Below are 20,754 nucleotides of genomic sequence, written 5' to 3'. Positions count from 1 at the left end.
TTTCATTCCATTTTATGGCTGACTGGTATTCCACGGTGTATATATACTATATTTTCTTCATCTACTCATTGGTTGATGGGCATTTTTAATTGATGGGCATGGTTGATGGGTTTCATATTTTTGCAATTGTGAGTTGTGCTGCTATAAACATGCATGTGCATCTGTCTTTTCCATGTAATGACCTCTTTTCCTCTGGGTAGATACCCAGTAGTGTCATTGCTGGATCGAATGGTGGTTCTACTTTGAGTTACATAAGAAATCTAGAAGTTATTTTAATACAGATAATTGCAGTTAATTCTCCATCCAGTTTTCCACATTGGTTACTACCACCGATTTGAGACCATTTTTGATTTATATTACCCGATCATTTTATTCACTGTCACATTTCTACCAGTATATGCTGCTTCCAAAGCATATCATGTGAACAGTTTAAAATTCTCAAACTATAATTCTTTGTTGAAGCATTTGTAAGTTTTACACAAGCCCTTATATGATCTGTTTTGATTTTTAAATCATTTCTTCTATTTTACTTATATTTACATTTCTTCTTGTGAGATTTAATCTTATACAAACTTTATAGATAGATGTTGGGAAGCTGTCACATGGTCTGTTATGTTTATTGTGTTGTTTTAATAGACCAAACTCATTGATGAAAGAAAAGAAATCTTGATAGTTTTTTAATTATATAGGACACTTGACATAGAAAATTGAACGTTGAAAGTACTACATCGTTGCATGTAGAGTGGTATGGATTCAACTTTGTATGCGTGAATTCCATTTGTAATGTTTGAATAGTGGATTACAGTTTTAACATGCTTTCACTTCATTTGGTCCTGTTAGGTAAGCAAGGGACCTTGTGTGTTGGAAAAAGAATTACTTCGGTGCAGCCGCCCGAGAGGAGCTGGGGGAGGGCGCTGGCCCACGAGGCTCATCGCAGACAACGTGGCAGCAATGTCCGCGAGCCAGGCCAGTGCTGCGTCCACAGCTACTGGGTCTTGCCCGCAGCACGGCGGCCTGGGCTTGGCCTGCCTCCGGTTCTCTAGAAGCGGGCCCGCAGCCGGGGCAGCGGCAGAGGCTCCAGTGCATCTCTCTCTTCCTAGTCAGCCTGAGCCAGGGGAGGCCAGGAGGCCCGGGTGTCTGGAGGGGGGGTCCGCTGCCCGAGAATGAGAATTTTCTTCACCAGAACGTGGAGACTGTTCAGTCACCAGGAGTACAAAGTTTTCTTTGTTGGGCTGGATAATGCAGGGAAACTACCATTCTCTACCAGTTTTCTATGAATGAAGTTGTACATACATCTCCTACAAGAGGAAGTCATGTAGAAGAGAGAGTGATTAATAATACACGTTTCCTGACGTGGATATTGGGGGCCAAGAATCTCTTCGTTCTTCCTGGAACACCTACTATACTAACATAGCGTTTGTAATAGTGTGGGAAGTACAGAGAGAGGATTTCTGTAACTAGAGAAGAACTCTAAAATGTTAGTGCTTGAGGACCTAAGAAAAGCCTGATTGCTGAGTTTAGCTAATAAACAAGATGTTAAATAATGCATGACTGTAGCAGAAATCGGCCAGTTTTTGAAGCTACCTTCTGTTAAAGATCACCAGTGGCATATCCAGGCATGATGTGCTCTAACTGGCGAGGGATTGTGCCGAAGACTTGAATGGATGATGTCTTGACTTAAGATTAGGTGATCTCTACTGACCCTCTTCTCATTGACTTTGTATAAATGAAGTGCTGGACTTTACCTGAAAGCTGCAAAAATTAATGGTTTAGATATATTTATAATAAACTGATTTAAATTTTTTCTATAGGAGGACAAATTAAGACTACTTATTTGAAACAAAAGAGGGAGAGGGAGGAGGAAGAAGAGAAAACGGCCAGGTGGCAGCGGCTCTCCCCCTGGCGGAGGATGAACAGCCAGGACAGGAAGGTGGTGGTGTGCGACAATGGCACCGGGTTTGTGAAGTGTGGATATGCAGGCCCTAACTTTCCAGAACACATCTTCCCAGCTTTGGTTGTAGAAGAACTGTTACCAGATCAACCACTGAAGTGGGAAACATTGAACAAGGAATTTTTTTTTTTTTTTTGAGACGAAGTCTCGCTCTGTCGCCCAGGCTGGAGTGCAGTGGCCGGATGTCGGCTCACTGCAAGCTCCGCTTCCCGGGTTTACGCTATTCTTCTGCCTCAGCCTCCCGAGTAGCTGGGACTACAGGCGCCTGCCACCTCACTCTGCTAGTTTTTTTGTATTTTCTAATAGAGATGGAGTTTCACCATGTTAGCCAGGATGATCTCGATCTCCTGACCTTGTGATCCGCCCGTCTCAGCCTCCCAGAGTGCTGGGATTACAGGCTTGAGCCACCGTGCCCGGCCCTGAACAAGGATCTTATGGTTGGTGATGAGGCAAGCGAATTACGACTAATGTTAGAAGTTAACTACCCTGTGGGAAATGGCATAGTACGAAATTGGAATGACATGAAACACCTGTGGAACTACACGTTTGGACCAGAGAAACTTAATACTAATACCAGAAATTGTAAAATGTTACTCATAGAACCTGCTATGGACCCAACCAAAACAGAAGACTGTAGAGGTAATGTTTGAAACTTAGCAGTTTTCCAGTGTGTATGTAGCCATCGAGACAGTTCTGACTCTACGCTCAAGGTTTACTGACTGATGTAGCCGTAGACTCTGGAGATGGTGTGACTCACATGCCCAATATATGAAGGTTTTTCTCTCCCTCATCTTACCAGGAGACCGGATATTGCTGGGAGGGATATAAATAGAAGCAGGTTGCTTCTATTGCGAGGATACGCCTTCAACCACCCTGCTGATTTTGAAACGGTTCACATGATTAAAGAAAAACTGGGCCGGGCACGGTGGCTCAAGCCCGTAATCCCAGCACTTTGGGAGGCCAAGACGGGTGGATCACGAGGTCAGGAGATAGAGACCATCCTGGCTAACATGGTGAAACCCCGTCTCTAATAAAAATACAAAAAAAAAACTAGCCGGGCAAGGTGGTGGGCGCCTGTAGTCCCAGCTACTTGGGAGGCTGAGGCAGGAGAATGGCTTAAACCCGGGAGGCAGAGCTTGCAGTGAGCTGAGATCCGGCCACTGCACTCCAGCCTGGGCGACAGAGCAAGACTCCGTCTCAAAAAAAAAAAAAAAAAAAAAAAAGAAAAACTGTTACATTGGATATAATATTGAGCAAGAGCAGAAACTGGCCTTAGAAACCACAGTATTAGTTGAATCTTACACAGTCCCAGAAGGTCATGTCATCAAAATCGGCAGAGAGAGATTTGAAGCACCAGAAGTTTTATTTCAGCCTCACTTGATCAATGTTGAAGGAGCTGGTGTTGCTGAATTGCTTTTTAAGGCAATTCAGGCAGCTGACCCTGATACCAAATCTGAATCCTACAAATACATTGTGCTTTCTGGAGGGTCTGCTATGTATCGTGGCCTGCCTTCACGGTTGGAATGAGAACTTAAAACAGCTTTACTTAGAATGAGTTTTAAAAGGTGATGTGGAAAAACTTTCTAAATTTAAGATCCGCATTGAAGACTCACCCCGCAGAAAGCACATGGTATTCCTGGGTGGTGCAGTTCTAGCAGATACCGTGAAAGACAAAGACAACTTTTGGATGACCCAACAAGAGTACCAAGAAAAGGGTGCCCGTGTGCTGGAGAAACTTGGTGTGACTGTTCTGAAAAACTCCAAAGCTTGTTTCCAACATACCCATAATGCTTTCTTTTTTCCTTTATTGCCAATCTTTGAACTCATTCAACTTCAGGACATGGTAGAGGCCTCTCTGTGCCTTTTAGACTGGAAAGGTCAAGTTTTATTCTGGTGTCTTGGGGAAGCTTTGTTAAATTTTTGTTAATGTGGGTAAATCTGAGTTTCATTCTACTGCTTCCCTACATAGACAAGAGGGCTAGGATCCTGTCCTTGTTTCTTTTAAGTAGGCATTTAGATCATTCCTGTAGGCTTCCTATTTTCACTTTACTGCTCTAATGTTGCTAGTTGTAATCTTTAGTACACTAGGTGGTATGCCTTTATTAGCATAAGAAAAAATCTTTTAACAGGAGCTTTTACATATTACTGGGACGGGGGGCGGTTTGGGATGGGTGGGCAGCTGCTGAACCCTTTAGGGCATTTCCTCTGTAGTGTGGTGCTTTCAACTGTACTGCTGCGGCTTTAATTACCTTAAAGCTTCTCCTGTGAACATCTTAGGGAAATTTTAGGTTCAAAGCTAAAGTGTTTTGGGGTGATTTTTTGTTGGGGATGGGTGACAGTGGATGGTCTTCTGATTTTTGAGGTTTTCTCACTGGAGTACATAGAGGAACTTTATTTACTGTACTTTGATTTGACAGGTTTTCTTCTTCTTGTGCTCTGCCTGGAGCTGTTTCCATATGATATAAAAAGCACAAGTGTAGTATTCCATTACTATGTGGCTTAGGGATTTGTATTTTAAAATCAACCATGTTAACTGGGACTAGATTCCCTACAATCTACTAATGGAAAAGTAACACTTAAAAATCCTTTTGGCAATTCAAATTACAGATTTAAAAGTGCTTAAGATCTGGTGTTTTGTTAATGCTTCTGTTTATTCCATAAGCATTAAGGTAACCCATTGCCAGGTATCATCCTTGCAAATTATTCTTTTATATAACTGACCAGTGCTTAATAAAAGAAGCAAGTACTTTCAAGTAGTTACTGGCAGTAGGTTATAATTGGTTTAAAAATAACATTGGAATAAGGGACTTGTTGCTAGTTGAGTAATTTTCATTAGTTTTTTTGTTTTGATTTGAAACCTGAAGTAGAGTGAAATTTAAAATGTTGGCCAAAAAAAAAAAATCAAGATTTAAATTTTTAATTTGTGCTGAAAAACTAATCATAACTGTTAATTCTCAGCCATCTTTGAAGTTTGAAAGAGGAGTCTTTGGTATTTTGTAAATGTTAGCAGACCTTCCTGCCAGTGTCAGAAAATCCTATTTATGAATTCTGTCGGTATTTCTTGGTATCTGAAAAAAATACCAAATAGTACCCATACATGAGTTATTTCTAAGTTTGAAAAATAAAAAGAAATTGCATCACACTAATTACAAAATACAGGTTCCAGAAAAAAATATTTTTTTTTCTTTTAAAGAAATGTTTTTAAACTAATAATGACTTTGAAAGAAGAGGCTTAATTTGGGGGTGACTAAAATCAAATTATTGACCTGAGGATCTCTGTTTTGTAAGAATACATAATTAGCTTAAATAGGCAGTAAAAGATTAGTTTTAATTCTGTAGCTTCTGTTAATATTGTGGTTTATTGTCTGTTTTACCTCAATATGAACAGAGAAGTTTGCCTGCATGTTGGAGATGTCTCAGAACACATGAATAGCCCATACTAGATCTTGGGAATGTGGATTTTAGAGTCAATTTGGAATAAGTTCTTACATAAATGCCCCCAGCCTTTTGAGAACGGGGCTTGTTAAAAGGACGCGTATGTAGGGTCAGTACCTACTGGCAGTTGGGTTCAGGGAAATGGGATTGACTTGGGGATTGACTTGGCCTTTGGTCGTTTGGTCATAATTTAACAATGTGGGAGTAGAAGACAACAAAGGATGGAATGGACTCTTAAAGAGCATTTATCATTTGTCTCTTGAATGTAGAATTTGTTTTTGATTTCATAATTCTGCCTGTAAACATGACAGTTAAAATGGTGTGTTATGTATATATGTTATAATCTATAAATTCCATTTTATAATGTTACTATTCCAAGGTGAAATATTGCATTTGAATTTGGTATTTGCGTGGAGTATTAGGTTTAACTGGAGTTGTTGTCAAGTATGAATCCCTCAGGGAAAAAAAAAAAATCTGTGTTCAAAAGCAATCTGATTCTTTGCCCTTGAAACTATTGTTACTTAAATTTCCAATAATTGAAAATTCTAAATTTTTAAATTAGAATTGCCAATATTTTGACCTTTGAGAAGGGTTTCTTAGAAATATATTTAGTAATGTCCCCAAGACATTAGTCTTAACATTTAAACTTTTTTCTTTCAAAGATGGTATTGGTTGTTCACTTTTATACAGTTCTGAGTACTCTTAATATCTGGAAAGTATCTTGAGAATAGTGGAAAGCTAAACAGTCTAAATTTAACGTGAAATACTTCTTTTTGATGCACAAAAAATCAGGTTTTTTCAAAATCAAAAAAAAAGAAAAGCAAAGATGAAGTCTCACCTTCTAGTTTGCTTTCTCATTAGTTTTTCCAAAGTAAGTTATTAAAGCTGTGATATTTTTCTCATAATGAATCCTTTCAGGGCATTGTGTAGCCTGTGGTAAGTACAAAGGGAGAGGAAGATATTTTGAATTTTCAGAGCTTTATTATCAGTATAACCCTCCCTAGTTGAATGTTGTTTTCTTGTTCCATTAAGTCAAAATACAAATCAGCACAGATACTCAGTTTTCAATCTTTTAAAACGTAGTATTATTTATGAAAAGTATTTTGGTTAAGGTTGTGTGTGTATTTTTTTTTTTTTTTTTTTTTTGAGACGGAGTCTTGCTCTGTAGCCTGGGCTGGACTGCAGTGGCCGGATCTCAGCTCACTGCAAGCTCCGCCTCCAGGGTTTACGCCATTCTCCTGCCTCAGCCTCCTGAGTAGCTGGGACTACAGGCGCCCGCCACCTCGCCCGGCTAGTTTTTTGTATTTTTAGTAGAGACGGGGTTTCACCGTGTTAGCCAGGATGGTCTCGATCTCCTGACCTCGTGATCCGCCCGTCTCGGCCTCCCAAAGTGCTGGGATTACAGGCTTGAGCCACCGCGCCCGGCCATGTGTGTGTATTTTGTATACACCTCAAGTTAATGGCATTGATTTATGTTCTAAAGAAAAGCAAATTAGACAAATATTAGTAATATCCTTTGTTATAACCATAATGAGATAAGTATTGGCATTGGTGTTCAGTGCCATTTTATACTTTCTCCCTATGTTCTCTATATTGTAGTAACCAACCTCCCAAATCATTGAGCTGCTTGTTAAAAAAAAAAAAAAAAAAAAAAAAGGAAAAGGAAAAAGCATGACATTGTGTATCGATTTTTTGTTGTTGACCAAAATCACACACGGAAATGTGTAATTCGACAGAGTGGAATAGCAATCAGATTCTAGGCTTAGTATTACTAATGGATAGGATTGTACAATGAGCAACTATCAGATTATTCCTTTCACTGATTCTCTTATGGCATCTAAATTAGTGACTAAATTATTAATCCATTAATCATGGATTCAAATTATGATTAAAATTATTAAATGAATGCTCAGCATTAATTGAAAACTGTTGTGTGAAACATGTCTACCCGGAAAAGTAACATTCTACAAATACTATTAAACAACTTAGCTGTATTATTTTTAAGTATTATATGTCAAGCAGTTAAAGTGAATTTCAGAGTAAAAGTAAGGCATGTTTCTGAGGAACATGGCTAATACCTTAATTTGCAAATTTCTCTTTTATTTTGGTATTTGGAATATAGTGTGAAATTTTTTATTTCTAAATGTTGTATCTTCTATTATATAAATGCATTGTTTGGCAATTACAAAATGCAAGTGTTTCTCAAATTAATGTAAGAATTTGGCTTAAAAATTGATTGATACTTCGTAGATTGTAACATGACCCAGAACACTCCATGTTTGCTTAGGGTATTTTTCTTCAGTGCCTGAAAGTCAAAGGTATTCCTGTCACAACTGGAAACAAACTGATCCTAAATGTGTTACAACATATTCTTGGGTAGTCTATTTGTGTATCTTTCATGCCTTGAAAATCTGAAGGTTAATCCAAACTCACATGTTTTAGCATATTTGAGGGGGGAAAAAAACTACTTTTAATAGCAGCCTTTTAAATTTCATGAAGAATTTGGTGAGGAATAATAGTATATACTTAAATATTGACAAATCTTTGAAAGTTTTTTTCTATAAAATGGGAAATACTCAATATCTAAACCCAGGTCAGGCAGGGAGATCAGTATTTAACATTGTATGTTTTATATTTATGACGTTCAAAATGCAAGCGTAACATTTAATCTTTGTCCACATGGTGTTACAAAAGTAAATCTGAAATTACCAAGCTTTTCGCATGTGTTCTCATACTTTCTCAAATCACTGTGAAGAATTACTTGTTATCTATTAAAAATCCCCTTCACTCAAATCTGTATTATAGTTTCACCAGACAAATATTCTGTGATGTAGCCCAGAAAATCCACACCTTTTGTCCTTTTCATTTTTTAATTTGAATAATCATGTGCTTAGTCCCTTGGATTGCTGACACATCAGTTTAACATGGTACCAGCACATTCCCATGTCATCAAGGTGTTGGCTCAGATTTATTCTTAATTGGATGTTTGAAGCTTGCACTACCTTGTTACAGTTGGTTTAGTGTCTGGATGGTTGACATGACACCATGAGATGATGTGGAATTTTATACCACATTTATAAAACATGATTTTGTTTTCTGTCCTTCAAGGTAAGCACGAAAAATAAGGTAGTATCTGTGTACTTGTACATAAATCCAAAATTATAGTTGGGAAAAAATAAATTTATATGTGGAAATGTCAAAAAAAAGAATTACTTTAGGTCAAGAAAGGTTGATTATTATGACTTTTGATAAGTTAGCAAATTGGTCAAATCTTAGATTCAATTTTGGGCTAAGAATAGTCCTATTTTAAGGTTTCAATGAGGACTAAATGAGAGAACTTAATAAAAATAAATTACATTCTATATATGTTTATTATGTCATTATCTCCTGACTCTCTTTGTAGGGTTTGTGAGTCAAGTCTCATAGAAGTTTAAATCACTTGTCAGATGTCACTTATTTCAGAATCAACAAGGACTTATGTTTTTTATCTTAAAAACTGCTCTGTAAAATGTGGAGTAAATGATCAGTGCCATTATCCAGTCCAGTGTGTTTATTTTACATCAGAGAAATCTGAGTCACAGAAGGCTTACTGTCTCAGCCCATGGCCAGGCCATTAGGTTTTGAGTAGGTCAGAAATTGTAATGATACCTTCTTTTGTATTTTGAGATGTATTGATATTGTGAGTACAAAAATGATGATTTGGTAACAGCATAAGTGTGGTAATCCAGCAAAATACATTATATTTTGAAACAGGAATATGACTGATTTTGAGTTTTTGTTTTGTTTTAATCCATGAGAAATATTGCATCTCACATTTGCCATGTTTAAAAATGTATGCATATATACCCAAACATTTATTTTTTCTCCTCCGAATAGCATCAGGTGCTGTTCAGAGGAGAAAAAAATAAATTAGTGAGTGAATATTTTTACAGGATTAATATTTCAATGTAATTTCTGAAATTAAAATGGTGTTACATAGTTTAGTTGAATCCATGCTTTCCATAAGAATTACCCTATATGATTACATTTCAAAACAAATAACCAAAACAAGATGAAAACTGTTTATTCTTGCAGTGTGTGACTGATCAATCTAAGTGCTAGATGCATTTTCTGGCATTCATTAACCTTACTCTCTTACAAAAATTCCTATGGGATGAACTGATAATTTGGAGCCTATTACTTGCACAAAAGTGACACCACTTGCCCTGTTGGAAGAACTAGACATGCAGTTATGTGAGAAGTAAGATAATCCAATACGTCTTTACAGAAAATGTATTCTGAGAAGAAATAATGTTTTAAATTAAAAGTAAATTATTAAAGTATTCACCAACTGCTTTTCAATGCTTTATTTAAACAACAAATTAGAATTGTTTTTATAATACAGATTTACAAATAATCGTGGGAAGATTTACAGAAAGCACCTTGATTAAATAGACCAACAATTATAAAAGTGATATGAGAAGTATTTTACAATATATATTTACTAGTCAAAATATTGCCTTATAACTTGTTATTCCAAACATAATTTGATACAATAGAGCAAATTTAGAGGAAAGCTTTATTCATATGAGTTCTGAAAGGAATTTTTATAAGAATCATTGGGGATTAGTTTTGAAATTTAAAAAAAACTATTGTGTTAAAATACTCATAAAAGGAAATTTATCATCTAACAATGTTTAAGCGCACCGTTCAGTACTGTTAAGCGTATTAATGTCACTGTACAGCGCCTCCAGAACTCTCTTCATCTTGCAAAACAGACTCTGCGCTTATTATACAACTGTTCATTCCCTTCCCGCCCTCAGCTCCTGGCAATCACCCTTCTTTCTGTCTCTAACTTTGGGTACCTCATATAAGTGGAATTATACAGTATGTGTCTTTTTGTGACTGGTTTAACATAGCATAATGTATTTTATGTTGTTGTATGTGTCAGAATTTCTGTCCTTTATGAGGCTGAATAACATGCCGTTGTATATCTGTACTACGTTTTGTTTCTCCATCCGTTGGTGGTTACTTAATTGCTTTCACTTTCCTGCTATTGTGAAGTGAACACTATTGCTATTAGCATGGAGGTACAAATATTCTGAGACTCTGCTTTCAACACTTCTGGATAGATTCCCAGAAGTAGAACTGGTGGATCATATGTTGGTTCTATATTTAGTTTTTGGAGAAACTGCCAGTTTTTTCTTTTCTTTTATTTTTGAGACAGAGTCTTGTTCTTGTTACCCAGGCTGGAGTGCAATGGCAGTCAGGATTTCAGCTCACCACAATCTCCGCCTCCTGGGTTCAAGTGATTTTCCTGCCTCAGCCTCCCAAGTAGCTGGGACTATAGGCACCTGCCACCACACCCAGCTAATTTTGTATTTTTATTAAAGACAGGGTTTCTCCATGCTGGTCAGGCTGGTCTCTAACTCCTGACCTCAGGTGATCTGCCCGCCTCAGCCTCCTAAAGTGGTGGGATTACAGGTGTGAACCATCATGCCTGGCCACCATCTTTCCTTTATAAATTACCCAGCCTTCGGTATTCCTTTCTAGCAATGCAGCAAATTAATAGAGACACCAGCCCCACCATCCTTCTTCAGGACTGTCCTGGGCAGGACCTGTGGTCACCTCTGCTGGCCTCTGTCATTGGCACCTGCACGGTGGGTCCTGGATTGACATCACTCACTCTGTTTAGTTTTCCCTGTTGGAAGGAAAGGCATCAAGGGCCTACCCTACTCTCTGCTCAGGATCCTGCAGATAACTGGCCTCCAGGCTGCTTACTCTCGGCTGATCTCCAGTTCCCTGGGGCCCTGCTGTGCCCCCAGGCTGCTGCTCTGAGATCAGATGGTTTTCACTTCTCTGGCCTGAGTCAGGGATGGTGGGTGGGGGCAGTGGCTCTTTACTGGGTTCATTTGTTTAAGTGCAGGGTGTCCCTCCAAAAGGAGGGGCAACAAAGATGGGCACACAGCAAAGCTATGGGCATGTGTGCCACAGGCCAGTGTCCCTGGATGCCTTGTTTTGGGCAGGCTGGGGCTAGGGCAGGCAGCCTGACAGGCCAGAATGCCTGAGGCCCTGACTCTGAGCTTGTGTCCCAAGGGATACAGTGAGCACAGACCTCCCTAGAATGGGGCCTGGCCCACCAGAAACCCAGCCCTGGTCCCTGCTACCAGCTTGTCCTTTCTTAGCCCGTAGCTCCAGCCAGATCTCCGGAGATGAGCGACCCTGATGACCAGCAAGGCCAGCCCAGCCCTCTTTCATCTTCCTCCTCTTGCCTCGTGCAGCCTGGAGAAGGAGTGTGGTGTGCTGGTAGCCATGAACAGTCAGCTCCCCTGGGCAGAAGCCCCAGAAACGCTGCTCCAGGGCCCAGGCAGTTCCAGGGGCACAGCCCTCAGCACAGAAGGGCCCAGGCTGTGGATGTGGCCTGCGGCGGAGGTTGGAGGCCTGGAAAGGGTTTGGGTGATCCAGGGGATGTGTGGAGGCCTGTACAGAGCCAGCCGGTGACCACCTGCTCCCAATCCAGCCCTCAGGCCCTGCTGTGCAATGGGTTCAGCTGCCCTGTGTTTGCCTTCCGGGCCCCAGCCCAGGTGGGAGGATCCTGGCACACCTGCTAGCCGCAGGCTGCCCTTCCTCCTCCTCAGGCAGAGGAGATGCCCGCTGTGCAGCCAGGAGCCAGGGTGAGCTGAGCCCCCAGCTGCTGCCCCAGGGGGACCCTGCCACATTTCTCTTAGCCTAACTTAGCTGTGCATTAACCTCCCACCTACCCTGCACTAGGCTCATTGGGGCCCCCTTGTGGCTGCTCACGGCCTTGGCCCTACAAGTGGGGCCCTGATTTCCACACCACCTGCGTTTGTCCTCTGTGGACCTTTGTCCTCTGTGCCACCTCGTTGGGTGGCACCCACCACTTGCTGTGCTGAGCTGCTTCTAAACCCCACAGTGGGCTGGGTGCAGTGGCTTACACCTGTAATCCCAGCACTTTGGGAGGCTGAGGTGGGCGGATCACCTGAGGTCAGGAGTTCAAGACCAGCCTGGCCATCATAGTGAAACCCCATCTGCACTAAAAATACAAAAAAATTAGATGGGTGTGGTGGCAGGCACCTGTAATCTGTAATTGCAGCTACTCAGGAGGCTGAGGCAGGATCACTTGAACCTGGGAGGCAGAGGTTGCAGTGAGCCAAGATCGCGCCACTGTACTCCAGCCTGGGTGAGAGAGCGAGCCTCCATATCCAAAAAAAAAAAAAAAAAAAAACTAAACCCCATGAGGGAAGATTGCCTGTTTTTATTTATAGGGTCTTCCTGTTTCACGTGAGGAGCATCGCAGGACACATCTGTTCTGACATGAAAGGCCCCACGTCACTGGAGGCAAGAAGAGGGATCCTGAGAGGCCACGTGGGAAAGAGAACCGAAAGACAGTGACAGCAGTGATAATGATGGCTCACACCTGCTGTGTGCTGGGCACCATTCTGGGCACTTTATACAAACCAGTGAAGAGTGTGGCTGTCAGCTGAGAAGAGCTCTGGGGACACGGGAATGTCTCACAATGGGGCTCCTTCCTCCACCTCCCCAGAAAGCCCTTGGTAGACCCCACAGCTTCAGGTACTTTCGGGTGAGTTTGCGTGGGAGTGGAGTGTGAGGCATGCAGGCCTGAAAGCAGGGGGCAAAGCCTGTCCTTTGGGGTCACTTCACCCTCACAGGGACATTGGGGCAGTCTTGGGATCACCCATCACATAGAGGGAATGACCAGGGGCCCCCAGAGCTGGAGCACGGTGCCCAGGCCATGGCCGCAGCATGACCCGGGCTCTCTGGGGGTGCTACTCCACGTGCTATGGCCCTCCCAGCCCCCCTTGCTTTCCAAGTCCCACCCAAAGCCCCAGATCCCTCAGGGCTCCTACATCCCCAGTCTCCTTAAAGTCCCAAAGACTTCCCAGGGTCCTTTAGGCGTCTGGAGATTCCCCAAGGCTCTCCAGGCCCCCAAGACCCAAAAGATCCTCCAGAGACCCCCTCAAGGCCTTCCCAGGCCCCTCAAAGATCCCCAAGGCCCCCCAGGCCCTCTAGGCCATCCTAAGGTCTCCTAGGCCCTCTAAATTCTCAAAACTCCCCAAGGCTCTATGTGGCCCCCGAGACCTGCAGGCATCCCTGCATCCTCAAACCTCCAGAAGACACCATCAGCTGCTACCTCTTCTGGAATGCCCAGGCTGAGATCCTTAGGGGTGAATCCACCTATTCAGCTCCCTGCTTCCTGCCACCAGCTATTGGTTCTGTGCTGACCTATGTTGTGGTGTCTTGGGGTCACATGACCACCAGGTATAGTCACATGGTATCAAACGTGGCTGCCTACAGCACCATCATAGGAGAGATGGAAGTGAGTTCTGCAGCACCCCAGAGCTGGTCTGCAGTCAGGGAGGTCTCTCCAGAGAAGCTGCCTGCCAACCTGGGTGTCCCCAGCATGGGCCCCTTTAAGCCTGCCCTAGGAGAACAGTTTGTGCAACACAGAGGGCTGAGGCTGGGTCTTAAGCTTTTGTGTGTGTGTGTGTGTGTGTGTGTGTGTGTGTGTGTGTGTGTGAGAGAGAGAGAGAGAGAGAGACAGAGTCTCACTCTGTCGTCTAGGCTGGAGTGCAGTGTCGCAATCTCACTTCACCGCCTCCTGGGTTCAATCATTTCTCCTGCCTCAGCTTCCCTAGTAGCTGGAATTACAGGCATGCGCCACCACACTTGGTTAATTTTTGTATTTTTAGTAGAGATGGGGTTTCTCCATGTTGGCCAGGCTGGTGTGAAATCCTGACCTCAGGTGATCTGCCCGCCTTGGCCTCCCAAAGTGCTGGGATTACAGGCACGAGCCACCGCTCCCAGTGCGGTCTCAATCTTTAACAGCTCCCCTCCACTCCTGGAGACCTATCCACAGCCAGCCCTTGCTCACCAGCCTGGGGAACCAGCAGCCCCTACCTCACCCCTACATGCCCCTCCTGGGGATTGGGGTCTCTTTTAGCAATACCAGTGCCAGGATGCTTCCTCACCCTCTCTTCCTGTTTCTCTCATCTGGAGGCCTAGGCCAGTCATCCAGCCAGCTTCCACCCAGCTCTTCTCTCTGCACACAAAGACTGACCCCGTCAAGCTGCACGCTCTGGTACACACCCACAAACCACAAACTCAGCCTCCCCTTTGCCCACAGGATGCCCACGGGCAAAACTGTCACCAAGAGAAAGGAGGAGGGGCCCAAACCGGCCCTGTCTCTGTGGAGAAAGAGCATGCCTGGGGCTGAACCCTGGTTGTGTGGCCTCAGGTGTGAGTCCCTTCCCCGTCCTGGGCCCCAGTCCCCTCACTGCACACCTAGGGTGATGATGTGTTATGGCCCGGGGTTAAGAGGGACTCCCTGGGCTTGACTTCTGGCTCTGCTGCACACTGGCTGTGTGACTCTAAACAAGTAACCCTAGCCTCTCTGTGCCCGAGTTTCCTTGTATGTTAATAGGGATTAAACAGAGCATACCACCAAGGTCGTTAAGAGTAAGTTTATATTTATAAAGGTTTTTATTTTATTTTATTTATGTTTTTAGACAGTCTCACCTGTCACCCAGGCTGGAGTACTGTGGCGCAATCTCGGCTCACTGCAACCTCTGCCTTCCAGATTCAAGTGAGTCTCATGCCTCAGCCTACTGAGTAGCTGGGATTACAGGTACCTGCCACCACACCCAGGTAATTTTGTATAGTTTTGGTAGAGATGGGGTTTCACCATGTTGGCCAGGCTGATCTTGAACTCTCCTGACCTTAAGTCACCCGCATGCCTCAGTCTTCCAAAGTGCTGGGATTACAGGTGTGAGCCCCTGCACCCGTCCAGGATTCTTTGTTTTATTCTTGCTGATTTGAGTTCCTTGTAGATTCTGAATATTAGTTCTTTGTCAAATGCATAGTTTACAAACATTTTCTCCCATTCTGTAAGTTGTGTGTTTACTTTCGTGATTATTTCTGCTATGTAGAAGCTTTCTAGTTTAATTAGGTCCTGATTATTTTTGTTTTTGTTGCATTTTCTTTGGAGCCTTCGTCATAAATTCTTAGTCTAGGCCAATGTCAGTAAGAGTTTTTCCTAGGGTTCCTTGTAGAATGTTTATGAGTTTAGTACTTAGATTTAAGTATTTAACCCATCATGAGTTAATTTTTGTATATGGTGAGAAATAGGGATCCAGTTTCATTCTTCTACATGTGGCTATCCAATTTTCCCACCATCATTTATTGAATAGGATGTCATTTCCCCAGTTTATGTTTTTGTATACTTTGTGGAAGATCAGTTGGCTGTAAGTATTTTGCTCTGTTTCTGGATTCTCTGTTCTGTTCTATTGGTCTGTGTATCTTCCTTGATATTAGTACTTGATACCAGTGGACACTGCTTTGATACTGTCTTGATTACTATAGCCTTATAGTGTAATTTGAAGTTGGGTAATGTGATGCCTCCAGATTTGTTTTTTGCTTAGGATTGCTTTGGCTTTGGCTATTTGGGTTGTTTTTTGATACCATATGAATTTTAAGATTGTTTTTTCTAATTCTGTGAAGAATGATGTTGTTTTGTTGTTGTTGTTGTTGTTTTTGAGATGGAGTTTTGCTCTTGTTGTCCAGGCTGGAGTGCAATGGCGCGATCACAGCTCACTGCAACCTCCGCCTCCTGAGTTCAAGCGGTTCTCCTGTCTCAGCCTCCCGAGTAGCTGGGATTATAGGCATGCGCTACCACGCCAAACTTATTTTGTATTTTTAATACAGACAGGGTTTGTCCATGTTGGTCAGGCTGGTTTCAAACTCCCGACCTCGGGTGATGCACCTGCCTAGGCTTCCCAAAGTGCTGGGATTACAAGCGTGAGCCACTGTGCCCAGTCAATGCTGGTATTTTGATTGGAATTGCAGTGACTCTGTAGATTGCTTTGGACAATATGGTCACTTTCACAATATTGATCTAATCCATGAACATGGGATGTATATCCATGTGTGGTTATCGTCTGTGATTTCTTTCAGCATTGTTTTACAGTTCTTTTTGTAGAGATCTCTCACCTCCTTGGTTAAGTATATTCCTAAGCATTTTACTTTTTGTGTGTAGGTACTGTAAAAGGGGTTGAGTTTGAACTCCTGACCTCAGGTGATCTATCTACCTTGGCCTCTCAAAGCGCGGGGATTACAGGCATGGGCCAACCTGATAAAACTCCATCTCTACTAAAAATACAAAAATAAGCTGTGCATGGTGGCAGGTGCCTGTAATCCTAGCTACTCAGGAGGCTGAGGCAGGAGAATCACTTGAACCAGGAGGCGGAGGTTGTAGTGAGCTGAGATCATGCCATTGCACTCTAGCCTGGGTGACAGAGTGAGACTCCATCTCAAAGAAAAAAAAGGGGGGTGATTGAGTTGTTTTGATTCTCAGCTTGATCATTGTTGGTGTATACCAATGCTACTGATTTGTATGCATTGATTTTGTAACTTGAGACTACTGAACTTATTTATCAAATCTAGGAGTCTTTTGGAGGAATCTTTAGTGTTTTCTAGGTATAAGATCATATCATTGGCAAACAGAGACAGTTCCTCTTTTCCAATTTGGATGCCCTTTCTTTCTTTCTTTGTCCTGATTTCTCTGGCTAGGACTTACCTTATCAGATGTTCTTGCCATGTCCTAGCTGGACCCTGAGTAGACAGAGATGAACCAAAGGAAAATACAGCATACCTACAAGTAACCACATCCCATTTCAGCCTGGGGTCCTGGGTTCAAAGGGTTGGTAGAGGCAGGATGGAACATTTATGCCTTGGGTGGTCAGGGAAGGCTTCTTGGAGGAGAGGGCATTTAAACTGGGCATGGGAGCCTGGGCTGGTAGTGACACAGGCACAGGGCAAAGATCCATGCAGCCCACTGATGAGCTGATTGATCTGCAAGAGACTGAACGTGGGTGGGTGCCCAGTCAGCTGGCATCAAGGAGCTGAAACAACTTTATTATAGAACTGAAAGCATTCTCTTAAACCCACTTGGTTTGGTGCCCTGCCCATTGCACTTGCCGGGTGTCACGACCCAGGTGTGGCCATGGCACTGGCCATACTGGGGCCCAGGGTGGGAGATGATCTCCTGACACAGCTCCTCTCATACCTCAGTGGATCCTGAGGTCGGAGGTCCTGCCACCAACATGACTCATGAAACAAGACCCTTGGGAGGCTGGCCTGCCCCACCCCAATGCAGTGCTTCTGAGTTGTCCCCTCTTTAGGCCTTCTGCTCCTGCCAAGCCCCGAGGCCCTCAGAAGCTGCTGCTGAGAGCTGACCTGGGAGCCCAGGGTCTGCCTGGGCAGAGACTGTGCCCAGGAGCCAGTGAGCTGCCCTGACTCCTGGCAAGGCAGCTAGCACCTGCACCAGCCTGCAGGGCACACCTCTTCCCTCCAGCTAACTCTGGTGCAACTATCAAGACCCACCCTGGCTATCACCTCCTATAAGAAGGCTCACTGACCCCTAGGCTGGGCCGAGTCCTCTCATGGGGTCTCCAGCCTTTGGGATTTCCCTCTGTTTCATGGACAGAGCAAGGAGTTATGTACATAACAGAAAAAAACAGCTCAGAGCAGCTCAAACAGAAAAGGAAATGTATTACTGTAATTGTTATGTCCAGGGTATCTTCAGGAAACTTGGATCCAGGGCTCATAGGGGGCCTTTCTTTATGTTAGTTCCATCTCATGGTGGTTCCAGACCAATATTCTCCCCTGTCAGCAACCTTGGATGAACCAGAGATTTCCTCTGCCCAGTGGTTCTAACAAGTTTCAGAACCAGACCTCACTGGCTGTGGTTGACCCGGCCAAGGTCACCTGTCCCTCCCTGAGGCATGAAGGACTAGGGCTAGCTGTACTTGGGCTATGTGGCCTGAGAGTTGGGGAGAAGAGGTATAGTTAGCAGTCAAAGGGGAAATGGAGTTGGCCAGGCAGTATTACGGTTGTCCTCTTCATTGTGGCTGGCTCCCCACCAGACTGCCTACTGCTCAGGCAGGGACAGAGTTTAAGCCCCATCTGTGCCCCAGCATTGCCCTGCATAAGACAGCACAGAGAAAGAGCTCTAGCAGACGGGCTTTGGTTAGCTTCCTCAGGGTCTTGCACTTGCTGTTCCCTCTGCCTGGAACAGTCCTGCACTGCACCCCCACCCACTGCCCCCACTTAGTACCACCTCATCTGGGGATCTGGAATTTTAGGAATTCTGATTAGATGCACATTAGAATCACTCATTCTCTACCCCTAGCTTCCTTACCTTTCATATTTTCTCTCTTCTCATCTTTCTGTGTTACATTCTAAGAAATTTTTTCATATCTATGTTACAATTCACTGATTTTCTCTTCAGCTGTTTAATTCATAGTTTCAACATTTGTATTTTTTTACTTGTAAAGGTGTATTTGATTATTTTTCAAATCTGTTGGGCCTTTTTTTTTTTCAATAGACCCTTTTTCCTTTTTGATCACCTTCCTTACTCCATTAAATCTTCCTTAATCTGCAGGCAGATTTAGCTGGAATTTCTTAGATGGAATAAGGAAGACTATCAAAAAGGAAAAAATGGATGAATAGACTTCATCTATTCCTTCCTTCCTTCCTTCCTTTCATCCCTCCCTTCCCTCCCCTTCCTCCCCTTCTCTCCCCTGCCCTCCCCTTCCCTTCCCTTCACTTCCCTGACAGGGTCTTACTCTGTCTCCTAGGCTAGAGTGCAGTGACGCTATCATAGGTCACTGCCACCTAGATCTCATAAGCTCAAATGATCCTCCTACCTCAGCCTCCCAAGTTGCTGGGACTACAGACATGTCCACCACATCCACTAATTTTTGTATATTTTTGTAGAGATGGGGTTTCGCTATGTTGCCCAGGCTGGTCGTGAACTCCTGGGCTCAAGCAATCTGCCCACGTCAGCCTCCCAAAGTGCTGGGATTACAGGCATGCAGCCACCGTGCCTGGCACTTCATTTATTTCAAGTAGTATTCAGTGGCCTAAATCTATTTATTTCTATTGAGTCTTACCTTACAGTGGCATGTCTCTTTGGATTTCATCTGTGTGTGTGTGTGTGTGTGTGTTCGTATTTGGTTGTGCTTCATCTATAGGAATCCCGAAGGCCTAAATTGGGATGCTTTCCTCCAGAAAGAATTTGTTTGCTTCTACAAGTTTTTCACTGATCAGGACCAATATAATTTAATTTCTTGAGTTGGGATTTTCCTGTTTATGAAGATAGTGTAAATTAACTTCAGCACTGCTGGAGAGCAAATGGTTGCAAATTCTCCAGGGACGTTATTATTGTTCTTAAACATTTCCACCTGGAGCTCTGAAGTGGACACCCAGATTTCCCAGAGGGATCCCTGTGCTGGCAGGCAGATTTGTTGGAACCACCCTCTCCTTGCAGGGGGGTGACCTCCTTTGAGGGTCTCACGTTGGTGTAGGTATCTTAGGTTCACTCCCCCCACCCACTCTGCATTTTGCATTATTTAAGGTAAATGCTTGTTGCTCATTTCTGTTCCAGATAATTTGCTTTATTTATTGTTTGTTTCTTTTTTGGAAGGAGGGCTTTCTCGTGATGTTGGCAGTGCAATAATGTTACGTCTGTAGACATTTACTTGCAATCAGGTAGCGGATGGCATTTTAGGGTATCTGGTCACTATGCTACCAGAAGTCAAGTCGACCTATCAGCTCATTCTGGGAGTTACATCCTTGGCTCTCAACATGGTTCTCACCTTGCTTGCTCCAGGGTAGTAATTTGGAGAGAATTCAGGGTATACATTTTCTGGCTAAGCCATGGAATGGGGCCTGGCCCCTGCTGCTTACTCCTCAGTTCTCCTGCCTGTTACCAAGCTTTGGGGTCCTGCAGCAGCCCTGCTTCCCGGTGACCTCATAGGTTCTTCTGAGGGCAGCCAGTGAGATGCTGTGACTCAGTGCAGCCAGAATGCATAGCAGAAAGAGTGAGGGGGTGCCTGTGTGTGTGCTGCAGTGCACTGGGGTGTGTTGGTGGTGGGAAGAGCCCTAGAATTGTTCAAGCCGGTCACCTGGATTGGACATAACCTAGAAAACTGCCAGATTTCCTCTCCCTTTTAGGTACCACTGATACAACCTAATGGGCTGCTTTGCAGATGACCAAAATTAATAGAAATGTCTGAGTGCAACAGGAAGCAATCCCACATATCCTCAGAGACAGGTCTAAGCTCTGCTTGTCCTCAGGGCTCTCCAGCCCCTCACACCCTCCTCCTCTCGTCTCAGGCACTTTCAGACCCATACTGTCCACATTCACTCATCCGCAGCCCAGCCTTGCTACCTGTGTCCGTGTTTGGGGGTGGGGCTGTCTCCGTAGAAGATGCTGCTCCCCTGAAGGCAGCCCTGGCCTCGGCCTCATTCAACTACGAATATTTATTGATCTTCGCTCTGCACCTGGC

General features: G+C 43.6%; 2 pseudogenes and 1 gene segment (V, D, J or C); all 3 read left to right on the top strand.

The window, feature by feature from the left end:
* Window positions 1-20,754, top strand: part of LOC119618181 (immunoglobulin lambda-1 light chain-like) — a 384,505-nt gene that overhangs the window by 258,348 nt on the left and 105,403 nt on the right.
* On the top strand, window positions 1,092-1,691 carry LOC103222930 (ADP-ribosylation factor-like protein 5A pseudogene; annotated as a pseudogene).
* Window positions 1,910-4,062, top strand: LOC119622527 (actin-related protein 2-like; annotated as a pseudogene).

Source organism: Chlorocebus sabaeus, chromosome 19, assembly GCF_047675955.1.
Source record: "Chlorocebus sabaeus isolate Y175 chromosome 19, mChlSab1.0.hap1, whole genome shotgun sequence".
Classification (NCBI taxonomy): domain Eukaryota; kingdom Metazoa; phylum Chordata; class Mammalia; order Primates; family Cercopithecidae; genus Chlorocebus; species Chlorocebus sabaeus.
This window is presented reverse-complemented; position numbering and strand designations above follow the sequence as displayed.